Source organism: Triticum urartu, chromosome 1A (assembly GCF_056163025.1).
Source record: "Triticum urartu cultivar PI428250 chromosome 1A, HENAU_Tu73, whole genome shotgun sequence".
NCBI classification, from domain to species: Eukaryota; Viridiplantae; Streptophyta; class Magnoliopsida; order Poales; family Poaceae; genus Triticum; species Triticum urartu.
Genome location: NC_141873.1, coordinates 26,035,167 through 26,046,507, shown reverse-complemented (window position 1 = coordinate 26,046,507; position 11,341 = coordinate 26,035,167). Strand labels below are relative to the sequence as shown.

Here is an 11,341-nt window from a genome sequence, read left to right as displayed (position 1 = left end):
CAAAAACGAACTCATCACCGTCCGGTTCCAGCACATGCCAAAAGTGGTTGCAGCTTTTCTGCCGTCTGGTTCCAGCAATAAAAATCTCTAGTTGCGGCATCAGAGCTCGTCGTCTTCACCGCCGGTCGTGCTGGTTCACCAGCAGCAGCTGGTTGCGACAACAATGGCCGCCAGTGAGAGGAGCTTGTGGTGGTTCGTGAGCAGCATGGAGGAGAGAAAATCGTGGTTGTGGAGAGCAGAGGATGCCGTGGCTGGAGGTTGAAGAAAAGCCAAATGGAAAGGTCAGGAAGAGGATAAGGATAGGAGTGGGGGCGGTTGTGTGAGGTCCACCACGTACACATGTCGTACGCTGGGGTTTGTTTCGTGGGCGTTGGAGCCAGCGTGGCGAGCGAGCCAGCCGAAAGTTCGGCCGATCTGCCGGCTTGCAACGTTTTCCAAAAAAACGTCCACCGGCACATTAGCCAGCATACATCTACCCACCCAGCCTGCCCCTTGACCCTTGACCTAAACCTAACGCAGCGCCCGGGTCGCGCCGCCGGGGACCGCCAGTGCCCGTCGCCCTAGGACTGGACGTACGAGCGAGCTTTTCGGCTCGGCCCGAAGCTCGCTCCAGCTCGGCCCATTACAGCTCGGCTCGATAGGATTATCGAGCGGGCCGAGGTCTGAAAACAGGCCCGTTTCGCGACCGAGCCGAGCCGAGTTTCGGCCGGTCCAGCTCGGTGGCTCGCTTGCGGCCCAGCCCAATTCCACCATCGATCACAATAGCTAGCGCATTAGGGCAGAGCAACCACAACCAGTCTCTCGTCTCTCCCTTTCTCTGCTCTGCGCCGCCTTGCCTCTCTCTCGCCATGCCACAAATCTGGATCGACAGCGACGAGCGACTCCGCGCTTCCTCGCCAACCCGGCACCGACGGCGACGGGCGGCGCGACCGTTCCTCACCACACCGGACGTAGACGGACGCGCCTCCCCTGGTTTCTTGCGGAACGTGACGAGCCGGAGCAGGTACTTCCTTCGTTCCCAAATCCCAATCCCTAGCAGCAGCTCTCTGAACTTAGTACGCATGTGATGGATCAATGGATGGATGGATCCGTGGATGTAGTCATGTAGTTCGAACTTCCCAAACCCTAGCCGTAGTTGTCTGCACTAGTACACATCTGATGGATGGATGGACGGATGGATCGATGGACGTAGCCAGGTAGATGTAGGGCTAGATGGGTGGATCATGGATGGATGTATTGTAGTCTGTACAGCTAGATGTAGCAGCAACAGATGGATGGATCATCGATGGATGGAGTTGTAGTGCAGAATGGATGGATAGATCAAAATTTTCATTGATTCCATGTGTAATTAGTTTTCTGTTGTTGATGAACTAGTTGATGATCTACTTGCTATAGCATAGCAGCTTGAAAAAAAATCTACTTGCTGGAAAATTACATAGACTCCATGTCTAATTAGTTTACTGTTGTTGATGATTGACTTTTTGTTGTTTGCTGATGTGTGCAGACGCCTATCGTCGCAACAATGGACAAGCAAAAGGGGAAGGCGAGTGGGGAGGAGAAGGAGAAAGAGAGGACGTTGGACTCCATTATGAAGAGAAAGTTGCCGGTCTCGGGGATGCAGAAGGGGAACGGGAAGGGCAATGGACAAGCAAAAGGGGAAGTTCTTTGAAACCAGAAATGGTGGAAGCCTTGGTGTGCGGTGCTAGTTATATCAAAGGTTCTCACAAGGACTTCAATGTGGTGGTATGATTCCTATCTTTTTCTTCTATGATTTCTGTCTATTTCTTGTATGTGGCTAACTTACAAATAATTAGGAGAGGGATGAAGATGAGGAGGACGATGTTGAGAATATCAAGTTGACCAAGATTGTTGATGTGGGGGGTGACAACAATTGGTAACTAATGTTTTTACATGTCTCAGTTTTCCTATCTTGACATAGTGAGAATATCAAGTTTACAAATCTGTGTTGCATGTAGATATTCACCATGTGGGTGTTGCTCTTGCAATTTTGAAGATGGATGTCTACATGATCTTCTCATGTGGATTGTTGAGGTCAACGTGATCATCTCGTGCCATTTCTTTTGTTGTGATGAACTTTGAATTATGTGCGCTGTTGTGATGAACTATGGACCTTGAATGATGTTGTGATGAACCATGCACTTTCAACAATGTTGTTGTGAACTTGTGATGAACTATGAACTTTGTATTATGTGGTTTTCGCTAGTCATTGTTTGGCTGTCAACATTTTCTTAGTTTTATGTCAAAGTGAAGTGTTATGCTATGCAAAATTTCCTTGTTTGGCTGTCAATATTTGATGTTTTCTTGTGTAAAGTTCAATTGAAGTGCTGTCCAAAATTCAATAGAAATGGTGCCCAAATCTTTCTCTCATATGTGTTCCATTGTTACAATTTTTGTAGAAGAATTCATATAAGAACATTATTTTTCATTACTATGACCATTTTTTAAAACAATAGACTGCTGGATTGTTCATTTTTAGTAGTATAAACTGTTTGTTTTCCAAAATATAGGTTTAATTGCCGCAAAAAATCAAGTATATGCACTATATACAGAGGTCTGTACTATTAAATGGTTCTGGGAGAAACTGGCTTACGAGCCGGCTCGGTCTGAGCCGAGCCATAGCCAAAGCGAGCCGAGCCGGTTGAAGTAGGCTCGTTGTCTGAGCGAGCCGAGCCGAGCCGAGCCACTCCAGAGCGAGCCAAAGCCAGGCTCGGATCAAGCTCGGCTCGGCTCGGCTCGTGTCCAGCCCTACGTCGCCCTATCTCCTCCCCTTCCTCTTGACTCTCCCTTGCCTTTTCCCGAGCGCCTCGCCTCCTTCCCTGCCCACCTCGTCCGTGCGTCTGCCGCTGGATGCCGGCCACCAATTCTTCTCATCTTATTACGACTCGGACACGGATGCGTCACCGATTCGTATTGCTAGCGATATTCCCTTTGTAAAACTGAGTCACAACAGAGGAAACCCTCCATCGATCGATCAGCCCAATCTCTTGCCTCTCCCATGGTGGCGATGTCGCAGGCTGGCCAGGCCGGGCCGGCGCCTGCGGGAGACCTTCGACCGCCTCGTCGCCTGCGCGCCGCTCCATGCCCGGCTCCCCTTCACCTGGGAGGATATCGATGCCCATGTCTCCTCCCTCCACGCCTCCTTCTCCCTCCGGTTCCGCCAGATGCAGCAGCAGCCCCGTCCCATCGTCCCCGTCCCCGTGTCCGTCTCCTCTACTCACGACGATGAACAGCCCCACCCAAGCACGCCTGTGTACCCTACCGCAACCCCCGACGGCGACCAGCCCCACCCCGGCGTCCCTGTGTCTGCAACCCATGACTCCGAGTCCATCCAGGAGGACGAGGAGATCCTTAACAAGGATGAAGAAAACAGCAAGGATGAAGACGCGTCTCGGGTTCAAGAGAAAAAGGAAGATCAAATGGAGAAAGTTAGGGAGGGCAAGAAGGTGAGCCTCGCTACTCTAGAAGAAGGAATTGGTTCTGTGGTGGCGCCACGCCACAAGGTGGGAAGAACTCGTGAGCATGTGCCGAGGATCAATCAGCGACAACCATACATGGCGTACCATCAAGAGTTTCCTCCTGCATTGCTGATGTATAACAGTATGCCTATAATGGTCCAGTAGCTGCCATACGTGCCGTATTTTAGGCAAGAGTTCCTCCCTGATGTGGTGAGGCAAGAAGCCCCAATGGGCATTGACCATGTACTCCAGCAGCAGCAGTACATGGCGATGGCGCACCATCAACCCTACTTGCCACAGTAGGTGCATCATCAACCTTACTTCCCTATTGCGGCGAGCAATAGCCATGCGCTCGGGCAGCCGCACATGGCCACGCCATCACTCATGGTATCTCACTGGTCGTCATCTGTGACTAAAGGGCACGCCGCTAGTGCTCAGGTATCAAACGGTAAGCATTGTCGACTCAGCAGGACTACTAATGAGGACGTCATCAATGTGCTTGTCAACAAGCCAAGTAAGAAGAGCAAGACTATCAACAAGCACAATGCTAAACGAAAGCCAGACAAGCCAAAACACAATGCCAAACCAATGCCGGAGGAGCCAATTGAGAAGAAGGCCGTATACGATTATTTCTAAGAGACAACAACCAAGCAAAAACCTTTATACATGGATGCGCAAACTAGTTAGCAAAAACTACTCCAAAGGTAGCACCTGGTGGACAACATTGGCAAAGGCCTACTAAACACGAACCAGAAAGACATGACAATCCACACAATGCTACTGATGTGATGGGCTGACGGCGGGCAACGGCAATATATCACGACAGAGCAATGCTTGCAACGATGGTGGGACACCGGTGACATTGCTCTTCTCAATGTGAGTCATGGAGGGGAGGCGTGTGGGGGAGATGTTTGGTGTCTTTTTCGTTGTGTCACAGGGGTGTACCCAGTCTGCAACTCATCCAAGGACAACACCTGTGGTCATTCAACAACTCGGTAGGATGCTGGTCAATGCTTCCCATCACCCGGCCCACCCCTAGCATCGGCAAAACAAGAGTCACAGACCTAGGCTTGAGAATAATACCATTCTCTCCATGAGCTTATTTTTTTAGATTTGGATGTACTTATTTTTTTAGTTCAATGGCAACAATGGTGTCATTTTGCGGCGATTCAAATGTGCAAATGCCCTTTGGCATGATTTTCAACATACTTTTATTTTCAGTACTAAAAAATGCCATTTTACCTTACTCAAAACCTTCTTCATAAATCATATTTTTAACGGCAACAACGGTGTAATTTTGTGATGATTCGAATGTGCAAATGGCCTTTGACATGATTTTCAACATATTATGATTTTCACTTCTAAAAAAAGTCATTTTATATAATTCAAAATTGTAATCGTAGATAATATTTTGAACCTTTGTGAGTTCATACAACATTGGTAATAGGGTTGCAAAAAAAATTGGACGTAGCAGCAAAAACCATATGGTGCAATTTACAAGGCTAACAAGTAGTAAAAAGTGTGTCGCGATTTGTGGATAGAGGTTTAAATTGCACTATGTTTGTATATATTGTTTTTATAATGGTTATATGCCAAGTGCAAATAGGGTCAATGGCGAGCGATAGTTGGGGATAGCTCAAGTTTGGGAGAGGGAATAAGTTTGTGGAGAGAGAAAATCCTGATAGCGGATACATCACCTTTATATGCATCATCGTGGCCCTATCTAATAGCCTATTCCCGTGCTGCCTTCTGACAGTGGGATCCACCTTAGCCTGATGGCACCATATGTGTCGCAATGCGTGCGGCTCACTCACCGGCCTTCCAAACTGAGCTATTTGGTTCCATGGTTGAAGCAACGACATCATCCATCACGTACGCAACAAGGTATCACGCCCACAACTTCTACGCTTATGTTCTATTGTATATGCACTAATGTCTTGCTTGGAGATGAGGAACTTGAAAGCTCAACTGTTGAGATGCTTCTGGATGTCCTTCCTGACATGTATTTGATTGCACTAGACCGGCTGAAATGTATGTCTGTCCAAATGTTATAGGACAATTTGTCGGTAGATGCAGTATCCCTAGAGTTGAAAAAAGTGCATTTTCCCAGCAAAATAAGAAAATGAAAAGGTGCATTGAATTCTTGGTTGGGGAGAAGAATTCAAGATGGTTGTCTCCGGGCACGAGTCATCGATGCGGCTCACTCACACCAAGTACACACACAGACACGACGCTCATGCACTGATTACGAGGAGTTTAGCGCCTCAGCGGGAGAAAACGTTTCGTTTGCGCACGGGTGGATGGGCATGTCCGCGACTTTTTTGCGTGCGCGTGGAGCCGGATTTCAGAGGTATATTCCAAGCATATGGCTATCATTATCTCATCTCATCCCAGTTCGCCCACAAACCAAACGGCTGCTATCCAGTAAAAAAATGGCTATCCCTGTCCCTTGGATGGCTATCTCGTGAACCAAACGCACCCTAAAAGAACCGGCATTTTTTAGGACTTCTTCTAGACCCTAGTTAGAATGGACATAACAACAAGAGTTAGCTCGCGAGAGGGGGGTAACCTATCACAGTGGAGGTTCTTCATAGATATCTAATCCATATAATTCTCTACATGCATGTGTTTTCAAATATTTCTACAGTTTTTAAGGTTCATAGTTATTTCAATTAAAGAAAATAGATGCATAAGATCCAATAGCATAAAATCACTATGTCACGGAACACAAAAGATAATAACTACGTATGAAAGATAACACAAGCAATAACTATGAGACTTGTATGTTAATTTTCCTCAGTATTACCTATTGCATGCCACAGAACACAAATGGCAATACTCCTTTACCTTTATCAGTTTTGCCAGATTTTTGGGAACCGAGCCAACCGAGGTGGGGGGGGGGGGGGGGCATGTTGTGCTAACAGGAAAGTTTCATGTACAAGAAGTTAAGACGGAAGAGTTGCTTCGGATTTTTATGATACCCCACTAGTTTCACATTGGAATTTCTTATCTACTATTTCGTTTTAACTGGCGGGGTGGGTTTTATGGGAATCCGCTAGAACTACCATTATAAAATAAACTCCTAGCCACTTTTATTACAAAAAATGTGTATGCAAATATAATTACTTCTCTATCCATTTGAGTTTCCGTCGGTCAGTCGATGTCGAATGTGATGAGTTGAAGAGTTCTTTTGTACCTATGCGTTGCCTAAGAGCGAGGCTTTACTGAAAGAACTAGCATATTTGGTACTTAATCTGGACACTAATTAAAATTGATTAATTGACTCACCGGAGGTCATGTGCTGAAATTGTCTCAATAAAGTACACAAATATTGTTTCAGTGAAACTATCAGCTAACTGCCTGCAAAGTATTCAACATGTCCACACGGTATGCTTGTCATTTAATTTTTCTTCACAACAAATAGTATGTATACTAAGATACTCTAGTGGAAAGCGCATATCCTAGATACCTTATTGTTTTCCTAATACTACAACAGAAACCATGGTAGTATTCATTTCTACGTCTCATTTATCCCTTCCATTTCTCCTGTCTATTTCTTCAACCCTTTGCCCCAGCAAATTTCTGCTGCTCATTCCCCTCCCCCTATTATCCCAGCCGATTTCTCCCTCATTTGTCACGCCTTTTCCCCATAGATTTACCCTCTCATTCCTCTCACAATTTTTTTCGTTCTGATATCTCCCACCCTATTTTCTCAGAATTTCTCCCATCCTATCTTCTCACAAATTTCTCCCGCTCATTACTTGTTCCCTATTTTCCCTCAAAATTCTTCCTCTCATTTTCCCTTCCCATTTCCCTGCTCCTTTCTCGCCCCTTTTTCCCGCCAATTTGTTACCCTCATTTCTCCTTCCCTATTTTCTCTACCAATTTTCTCGCTATTTATAATACCATATTTTACAGTCATACTTCTAGTCATTCTCCTGCCCTTTTCATCACGCCGTTTTGCCCCACCCTTTTTTCCCGCTCATTTTTATTGCCGTATTTTCTCGCCGATTTCTCCCGCTCATTTCTCCTAGCCATCTTTTCCTTCGATGTATCCGGTTCTTTTTCCTGACCCAATTCACCGGCTAGATTTTCCCACCAATTATCCCGTTAACTTATCCTACCCTATTTTTTTGGTCGACTTCCACACTTAATTTTGCTCGGACATTTTCCTATCGTTTTTCTTTTCATTTTTTCCACCCTTTCTTTTTCATTTGTCTTCCTCTATTTTACCGCCAGTATATCACTCTTGTTTCTACGACCCTTTTATTCATGTCTATTCTTCAACAATTTTCCCCACCTATTTCTCCCGCTAATTTATTCAAACCTAGTCTCTCGCCAATTTCTCCCAGTCATTTGCCACCCTCATTTTCACGCCAAATTTTCCTCCTCATTTCTGCCACATTTTCATCGGCAAGACAATCAACATAAGAAATTCATTGATTTATCCAATGCATGTAGTTAAGAATATTATTCCTAAGTCCAATCCATTGCAAATGCAACAGCTGGGATGTGGGCTATTTTAATAGCCATAGCTAGATTAGCAGTATTAATTAGCTAGATGTGTATCATAAACATCTCATAAGCATCATATTTAATTAATGTTAGTTTCAAAATAAGAATAATTCTAACCCTCATCTTTTAAAGGGGTTGAAACCTGATATTTTTGGCCTAAACTTTGCATATGTGCATATGACTCAGCCAAAAGATCACATAGGTTGGAATGGTGGAAATCCTCAAACAATATTTAAAAGTCCCAGTTAAATTAAAATATAGATATTTGATCTATTTATATTGAGGGACTTTCACTTGGCGGAATATCTTGAAAGACTATATTTAGCCTTCCAATATTATTAGGAAGGAACCAAAACTATTCCAAGATCTTTGGAACCATCTATCACAGATTGGTATATTCAACCCTATTAAATAAATAATTGTGTTTATATTTCTACAAAATATAAATATAAAACTTAAAATGTTGAATATTTTGTGTGGCTTGGATCTCGAACTTTTTTGAATAATTTGGATTGGGTAGCACATATGTCACCAACTAATTTCAAACATGATCCATATTTTTTAGTGGGAGAGATAGAGAACTAGAGAGAGAGAGAGAGTACTAGGAGAGAGAGAGAGCACTGCGTGGGCCAGCCCAACAAGCTATAGGTGGCAGATGACCATCCAACGCCTAGTAGAGACACTGATCCTATTTATGGCGCACCACGACTGATACACAAGAGACACACACCCTCCTCAAACGCTGGGTGCATATCAGCAATGTAGGTCCGCAAAGCTGCATATCAACGATGGAGCCACGCCGAGCTCGGATGCGTAGGTGATTTTTCATTCTTTTCTTCGGTGGTTGTTGTGGTGGTGCTAGAGGCAGGTGATGGGCGTTGATGTCAAGCTTAGATATGTTCTTCTATCTTTTCAGTTTTGTCATGTCGGTGTTTACGTGACTTATACTTTGATCTTATGGTTTCTCCTGTATGAGCTTCCCGCCGTTCTTGGTAAGCTTCTCGAACCTTCCTTGATTCGGGTTTCTTTTCTTCTATGTTTCTTTCTATTGGTTTTTTTCCTAGTTTTTCTGGCATTTTTATTTTCTATATTCTTTCTTTATTTTTTCCTTCCGTTGTTTATTTTAAATTCTTGAAGATTTTTTTAGATTCATATTTCATTAACTTTTATTTGATTCTTGAATATTTTCTCAAATTCGTCAACATTTTTAAAATTTGCAGAAGAAATTGAGTCCATGAACATTTCAAATATTCATAACATTCTTTTGAGTTGTGAACACTTTCTAAAATTCAGGAATATCTTCTAATCTCAGATTCATTAATACTTTTCAAATTCATGATTATTTTTAGAATTCAGGAACATTTTTTCAAATTCATGATTTTTGTTGAATTCACGAACATTTTCCTCTATCCATGAACATTTTTGCAAATTCATGAACAACCTTTCAATAAAGGAACACTTTCTGAATTCAAATATATATATTTGAATTCACCGATATTTCCTGAAATTCACGAAGATTTTCTTGCAGAGCATTCTTTCAACTTCAAAACATATTTTAAATGTAGATACAGTAGCGATCAGAAACAGTCGAACGAGGACCAAAGAAAAATGAAACCGTCGAGTGAAACGTTAGCTCTAGAGCGTCTACTAGTGAGGGAATATGGGCCATCGCGCGTGTGCGATAGAGGTGCTGCCGGGAAGTAAGTAGAGTGAGAGCGACTAATGAAGGGGTAGTAGAGTGAGTACAGAGTAGCACATCAGCTAGTGGGCAGCAAGTCGGCCCAACTCAGGAGCCATCCCGCCTCTGCATGTGCCGCTCATCCCACGTGCGTGTGCGCTGCTAGCCACTGGATGGCTGCCGTACCGCCGCCCCAGCCGAATAAAGTTGTCGCCCGATGCCCTAGGGTTTCCGCCCTCGCCCCCAACCCTAGTCCCCCGCCTCCAACATCTCTCCCGCTCTCTACCTACCCACTCTTGCCTTCGGCCACCCACCTTCCTAAGCCAATGCATGATTATAGTTGATTTTTTTGGCAAGATTTGATTTGATTTGGGTATAAGTAATGGAAGGCATGGAAAGTTTGGATTTAGTTGATATTTTATTAAGATTTGATTCAAATGAATTAATGCATGATGTTCTTTTTATTAAATGTCCATTTTTTTTAAGATTTTCTTAAGATTTGATTTGAATGAGTCAATGCCTAGCATTACTTTGGGAAAGTGTCGCTTGATTTGAATGAGTTAATGATTATGTTGTTTTTGCTAATTGTACATTTGATTGAGAATTTCTTAAGATTTGATTTTGAATGAGTTAATGCATGACCTTTGTTTTGCGAAAGTGCCAATTTGATTAAGTTCATGCATGCGTCAAATGGGCCAGCCCAGATTGGTTGCGCTTGAGCGAAATGTCGCATGTAAGACGCTCACAGACAAAATATAAGGATGGTTGAAAGTGAGGCGAGACTAGTAACTCCTCCTTTAGGAGTAGAGATTTTGTCGTTCGAAAATTAGCTTTTGCGTTTATAAAATTCTTGAACATTCAAATTCATCAATAATTTTTTAATTCAGAATATTTTCATAATTCATGATGTTTTTTCTATTGGGGAACGTAGCATGCAATTTCTAAAAAATTCCTACTATCACCCAAGATCTATCTAGGAGATGCATATCAACGAGATGGGGAGAGTGTGTCCACATACCCTCGTAGACTGAAAGTGGAAGCATTAGTTTAACACGGTCGATGTAGTCGAACATCTTCTTGATTTAAGCGATCAAGTATCGAACGTACGGCACCTCTGAGTTATGCACACGTTTAGCTCGATGACTTCGCTCGAACTCTTGACCCAGCAAAGTGTCGAGGGAGAGTTTCGTCCGCACGACAGCACCCTGCCACCGTATATAAAGGAGGGAGAGGGGAGGAGGCCGGCCTAGGGGCGTGCGAAGTGGGGGGAGTCCCACTTGGACTTGGGACTCCTAGTCCAATTCGCCCCCCCTTTCCTTTTACTGGAAGGGGAAAGGGGGAAGGAGAAGGAGGAGGAGAAGCAAAGGTGGGCTCCTGATACGTCCCCGTCGTATCTATAATTTTTGTTTTTTCCATGCCAATATTATACGACTTTCATATACTTTTGGCAACTTTTTATACTATTTTCGGGGACTAACATATTGATCCAGTGCCCAGTGCCAGTTCCAGTTAGTTGCATGTTTTTTGTTTCACAGTAAATCCATATCAAACGGTGTCCAAATGGGATAAAAATTGAGAGAGATTTTTTTGGAATATATGTGATTTTTGGGAAGAAAATTCAACGCGAGACAATGCCCGTGTGGGCCACGAGGCAGGGGGCACGCCACAGGGG

The 11,341-nt window shown here is 43.9% G+C and overlaps 1 protein-coding gene across 1 annotated transcript in view; it reads left to right on the top strand.

Moving 5' to 3' along the window:
• LOC125543363 (uncharacterized) overlaps positions 1-11,341 on the top strand; it is a 93,290-nt gene that overhangs the window by 56,153 nt on the left and 25,796 nt on the right. The gene's annotated exons all lie outside the window — the stretch shown is intronic.